We start from the raw sequence: 7,723 nt of genomic DNA on the forward strand, positions 1-7,723 counted from the left end.
AGGGTGAGACACGCCCACTCACAGTGACACACACAGAGACACGCCCACTCACGGTGAGACACGCCCACTCACGGCGAGACACGCCCACTCACGGTGAGACACGCCCACTCACGGTGAGACACGCCCACTCACGGCGAGGCACGCCCACTCACGGTGAGACACGCCCACTCAAGGCGAGGCACGCCCACTCACGGTGAGACACGCCCACTCACGGCGAGACACGCCCACTCACGGCGAGACACGCCCACTCACAGTGAGACACGCCCACTCACAGTGAGGCACGCCCACTCACGGCGAGACACGCCCACTCACGGCGAGACACGCCCACTCACGGCGAGACACGCCCACTCACAGTGACACACGCCCACTCACGGTGAGACACGCCCACTCAAGGTGAGACACGCCCACTCACGGTGAGACACGCCCACTCACGGCGAGGCACGCCCACTCACGGCGAGACACGCCCACTCACGGTGAGACACGCCCACTCACGGTGAGACACGCCCACTCACAGTGAGGCACGCCCACTCACGGTGACACACGCCCACTCACGGCGAGGCACGCCCACTCACGGCGAGACACGCCCACTCACGGTGAGACACGCCCACTCACGGTGACACACGCCCACTCACGGCGAGGCACGCCCACTCACGGCGAGGCACGCCCACTCACGGCGAGGCACGCCCACTCACGGCGAGACACGCCCACTCAAGGTGAGACACGCCCACTCACGGTGAGACACGCCCACTCACGGCGAGGCACGCCCACTCACGGCGAGGCACGCCCACTCACGGCGAGGCACGCCCACTCACGGCGAGACACGCCCACTCACGGTGAGACACGCCCACTCACAGTGAGACACGCCCACTCACGGTGAGACACGCCCACTCACGGCGAGACACGCCCACTCACGGTGAGACACGCCCACTCAAGGTGAGACACGCCCACTCACGGTGAGACACGCCCACTCACGGTGAGACACGCCCACTCACGGTGAGGCACGCCCACTCACAGTGAGACACGCCCACTCACAGTGAGACACGCCCACTCACGGTGAGGCACGCCCACTCACAGCGAGACACGCCCACTCACGGCGAGACACGCCCACTCACGGCGAGACACGCCCACTCACAGTGAGACACGCCCACTCACAGTGAGACACGCCCACTCACAGCGAGACACGCCCACTCACGGCGAGACACGCCCACTCACAGTGAGACACGCCCACCCACAGTGAGACACGCCCACTCACGGTGAGACACGCCCACTCACAGTGAGGCACGCCCACTCACGGTGAGACACGCCCACTCATGGTGAGACACGCCCACTCACAGTGAGACACGCCCACTCACGGTGAGACACGCCCACTCACGGCGAGACACGCCCACTCACGGGGAGGCACGCCCACCCACGGCGAGACACGCCCACTCACGGCGAGACACGCCCACTCACGGCGAGACACGCCCACTCACGGTGAGGCACGCCCACTCACGGCGAGACACGCCCACTCACGGCGAGACACGCCCACTCACGGCGAGACACGCCCACTCACGGCGAGACACGCCCACTCACGGTGAGGCACGCCCACTCACAGTGAGGCACGCCCACTCACGGCGAGACAAGCCCACCGACAGAGACACACGCCCACTCATGGTGAGACAAGCCCACCGACAGAGACACACGCCCACTCACGGCGAGACAAGCCCACCGACAGAGACACACGCCCACTCATGGCGAGACAAGCCCACCGACAGAGACACACGCCCACTCACGGCGAGACAAGCCCACCGACAGAGACACACGCCCACTCATGGTGAGACACGCCCACTCACAGTGAGACACGCCCACCCACAGTGACACACACAGAGACACGCCCACCCACAGTGAGACACGCCCACTCACGGTGAGACACGCCCACCCACGGTGAGACACGCCCACTCATAGTGACACACACAGAGACACGCCCACCCACAGTGAGACACGCCCACTCACGGTGAGACACGCCCACTCATAGTGAGGCACGCCCACTCACAGTGACACACACAGAGACACGCCCACTCACAGTGACACACACAGAGACACGCCCACTCACGGTGAGGCACGCCCACTCACGGTGAGACACGCCCACTCACGGTGAGACACGCCCACTCACAGTGACACACACAGAGACACGCCCACTCACAGTGAGACACGCCCACTCACGGTGAGGCACGCCCACTCACAGTGAGACACGCCCACCCACAGTGACACACACAGAGACACGCCCACCCACAGTGAGACACGCCCACTCACAGTGAGGCACGCCCACTCATAGTGAGACACGCCCACCCACAGTGACACACACAGAGACACGCCCACCCACAGTGAGACACGCCCACTCACAGTGAGGCACGCCCACTCATAGTGAGACACGCCCACTCACAGTGAGGCACGCCCACTCACGGTGAGACACGCCCACTCACAGTGAGGCACGCCCACTCACGGCGAGACACGCCCACTCACGGTGACACACGCCCACTCACGGTGAGACACGCCCACTCACAGTGAGACACGCCCACTCACAGTGAGACACGCCCACTCACGGTGACACACGCCCACTCACGGTGAGACACGCCCACTCACGGTGACACACGCCCACTCACAGTGAGACACGCCCACTCACAGTGACACACGCCCACTCACGGTGAGACACGCCCACTCACGGTGACACACGCCCACTCACAGTGAGACACGCCCACTCACGGTGAGACACGCCCACTCAGAGTGAGGCACGCCCACTCACGGTGAGACACGCCCACTCACAGTGAGGCACGCCCACTCATAGTGAGGCACGCCCACTCACAGTGACACACGCCCACTCACGGTGAGACACGCCCACTCACGGTGAGACACGCCCACTCACAGTGACACACGCCCACTCACAGTGACACACGCCCACTCACGGTGAGACACGCCCACTCACGGTGAGACACACCCACTCAGAGTGAGGCACGCCCACTCACAGCGAGACACACCCACTCACAGTGAGACACGCCCACTCATAGTGAGGCACGCCCACTCACAGTGAGACACGCCCACTCACAGTGAGACACGCCCACTCACGGTGAGACACACCCACTCAGAGTGAGGCACGCCCACTCACAGCGAGACACACCCACTCACAGTGAGACACGCCCACTCATAGTGACACACGCCCACTCACGGTGAGACACGCCCACTCACAGTGAGACACGCCCACTCATAGTGAGGCACGCCCACTCACAGTGAGACACGCCCACTCACAGTGACACACGCCCACTCACAGTGAGACACGCCCACTCACAGTGAGACACGCCCACTCACAGTGAGGCACGCCCACTCACGGTGAGACACGCCCACTCACGGTGACACACGCCCACTCACAGTGAGACACGCCCACTCACAGTGAGACACACCCACTCACGGTGAGACACGCCCACTCACGGTGAGACACGCCCACTCACAGTGAGACACGCCCACTCACAGTGAGACACGCCCACTCACAGCGAGACACGCCCACTCACAGCGAGACACGCCCACTCACAGTGAGACACGCCCACTCACAGCGAGACACACCCACTCACAGTGAGACACACCCACTCACAGCGAGACACGCCCACTCACAGTGAGACACGCCCACTCACAGCGAGACACGCCCACTCACAGTGAGACACGCCCACTCACAGCGAGACACGCCCACTCACAGTGAGACACGCCCACTCACAGCGAGACACGCCCACTCACAGCGAGACACGCCCACTCACAGTGAGACACGCCCACTCACAGTGAGACACGCCCACTCACAGTGAGACACGCCCACTCACAGCGAGACACGCCCACTCACAGTGAGACACGCCCACTCACAGCGAGACACGCCCACTCACAGCGAGACACGCCCACTCACAGTGAGACACGCCCACTCACAGCGAGACACGCCCACTCACAGTGAGACACGCCCACTCACAGTGAGACACGCCCATTCACAGTGAGACACACCCACTCACAGTGAGACACGCCCACTCACAGCGAGACACGCCCACTCACAGTGAGACACGCCCACTCACAGTGAGACACACCCACTCACAGTGAGACACGCCCACTCACAGTGAGACACGCCCACTCACAGCGAGACACGCCCACTCACAGTGAGACACGCCCACTCACAGCGAGACACGCCCACTCACAGTGAGACACGCCCACTCACAGTGAGACACGCCCACTCACAGTGAGACACGCCCACTCACAGTGAGACACGCCCACTCACAGTGAGACACGCCCACTCACAGCGAGACACGCCCACTCACAGTGAGACACGCCCACTCACAGTGAGACACGCCCACTCACAGTGAGACACGCCCACTCACAGCGAGACACGCCCACTCACAGTGAGACACGCCCACTCACAGCGAGACACGCCCACTCACAGTGAGACACGCCCACTCACAGTGAGACACACCCACTCACAGTGAGACACGCCCACTCACAGTGAGACACACCCACTCACAGTGAGACACACCCACTCACAGTGAGACACACCCACTCACAGCGAGACACGCCCACTCACAGTGAGACACACCCACTCACAGTGACACACGCCCACTCACAGTGAGACACGCCCACTCACAGTGAGACACACCCACTCACAGTGAGACACGCCCACTCACAGTGAGACACACCCACTCACAGTGAGACACGCCCACTCACAGCGAGACACACCCACTCACAGTGAGACACACCCACTCACAGCGAGACACACCCACTCACAGTGAGACACACCCACTCACAGTGAGACACACCCACTCACAGCGAGACACGCCCACTCACGGTGAGACACGCCCACTCACAGTGAGACACACCCACTCACAGTGAGACACACCCACTCACAGTGAGACACACCCACTCACAGTGAGACACGCGCACTCACAGCGAGACACACCCACTCACAGTGAGACACGCCCACTCACAGCGAGACACGCCCACTCACAGTGAGACACGCCCACTCACAGTGAGACACGCCCACTCACAGTGAGACACACCCACTCACAGTGAGACACACCCACTCACAGTGAGACACACCCACTCACAGTGAGACACGCCCACTCACAGTGAGACACGCCCACTCACAGTGAGACACGCCCACTCACAGTGAGACACACCCACTCACAGTGAGACACGCCCACTCACAGTGAGACACGCCCACTCACAGTGAGACACACCCACTCACAGTGAGACACGCCCACTCACAGTGAGACACGCCCACTCACAGTGAGACACACCCACTCACAGTGAGACACGCCCACTCACAGCGAGACACACCCACTCACAGTGAGACACACCCACTCACAGCGAGACACACCCACTCACAGTGAGACACGCCCACTCACAGTGAGACACGCCCACTCACAGTGAGACACACCCACTCACAGCGAGACACACCCACTCACAGTGAGACACGCCCACTCACAGTGAGACACGCCCACTCACAGTGAGACACACCCACTCACGGTGAGACACACCCACTCACAGTGAGACACACCCACTCACAGTGAGACACACCCACTCACGGTGAGACACACCCACTCACAGTGAGACACACCCACTCACAGTGAGACACACCCACTCACAGTGAGACACGCCCACTCACAGTGAGACACGCCCACTCACAGTGAGACACACCCACTCACAGCGAGGCACACAGAGGCACACCCACTCACGGTGAGACACGCCCACTCACAGTGAGACACGCCCACTCACAGTGAGACACGCCCACTCACAGTGAGACACGCCCACTCACGGTGAGACACGCCCACTCACAGTGAGACACGCCCACTCACAGTGAGACACGCCCACCCACGGTGAGACACGCCCACTCACAGCGAGACACGCCCACTCACAGTGAGACACGCCCACTCACAGTGAGACACGCCCACCCACGGTGAGACACGCCCACTCACAGTGAGACACGCCCACTCACAGTGAGACACGCCCACTCACAGTGAGACACGCCCACTCACGGTGAGACACACCCACTCACGGTGAGACACACCCACTCACAGCGAGACACGCCCACTCACAGTGAGACACACCCACTCACAGTGAGACACGCCCACTCACGGTGAGACACACCCACTCACAGTGAGACACGCCCACTCACAGTGAGACACACCCACTCACGGCGAGACACACCCACTCACAGTGAGACACGCCCACTCACAGTGAGACACGCCCACTCACAGTGAGACACACCCACTCACAGTGAGACACGCCCACTCACAGTGAGACACACCCACTCACAGTGAGACACACCCACTCACAGTGAGACACACCCACTCACAGCGAGGCACACCCACTCACAGTGAGACACACCCACTCACAGTGAGACACGCCCACTCACAGTGAGACACACCCACTCACAGTGAGACACGCCCACTCACAGCGAGAAACACCCACTCACAGCGAGACACGCCCACTCACAGTGAGACACACCCACTCACAGTGAGGCACACCCACTCACAGTGAGACACGCCCACTCACAGCGAGACACGCCCACTCACAGTGAGACACGCCCACTCACAGTGAGACACGCCCACTCACAGTGAGAAACACCCACTCACAGTGAGACACGCCCACTCACAGTGAGACACGCCCACTCACAGTGAGACACGCCCACTCACAGTGAGAAACACCCACTCACAGCGAGACACACCCACTCACAGTGAGACACACCCACTCACAGCGAGACACACCCACTCACAGTGAGACACACCCACTCACAGTGAGACACGCCCACTCACAGTGAGACACGCCCACTCACAGTGAGACACACCCACTCACAGTGAGACACGCCCACTCACAGTGAGACACACCCACTCACAGCGAGACACACCCACTCACAGTGAGACACACCCACTCACAGTGAGACACGCCCACTCACAGTGAGACACGCCCACTCACAGTGAGACACACCCACTCACAGTGAGAAACACCCACTCACAGTGAGACACGCCCACTCACAGCGAGACACGCCCACTCACAGCGAGACACACCCACTCACAGCGAGACACGCCCACTCATAGTGAGACACACCCACTCACAGCGAGACACACCCACTCACAGCGAGACACACCCACTCACAGTGAGACACACCCACTCACAGCGAGACACACCCACTCACAGTGAGACACACCCACTCACAGTGAGGCACACCCACTCACAGTGAGACACACCCACTCACAGCGAGACACGCCCCACTCACAGTGAGGCACACCCACTCACAGTGAGACACACCCACTCACAGTGAGACACACCCACTCACGGTGAGACACGCCCACTCACAGCGAGACACACCCACTCACAGCGAGGCACACCCACTCACAGTGAGACACGCCCACTCACAGTGAGACACGCCCACTCACAGTGAGACACACCCACTCACAGCGAGACACACCCACTCACAGCGAGACACACCCACTCACAGCGACACACCCACTCACAGCGAGACACGCCCACTCACAGCGAGACACGCCCACTCACAGTGAGACACGCCCACTCACAGTGAGACACGCCCACTCACAGCGAGACACGCCCACTCACAGTGAGACACGCCCACTCACAGCGAGACACACCCACTCACAGCGAGACACGCCCACTCACAGTGAGACACGCCCACTCACAGCGAGACACGCCCACTCACAGTGAGACACAC

Source organism: Lampetra fluviatilis, unplaced genomic scaffold (assembly GCF_964198595.1).
Source record: "Lampetra fluviatilis unplaced genomic scaffold, kcLamFluv1.1 SCAFFOLD_467, whole genome shotgun sequence".
Lineage (NCBI taxonomy): Eukaryota > Metazoa > Chordata > Hyperoartia > Petromyzontiformes > Petromyzontidae > Lampetra > Lampetra fluviatilis.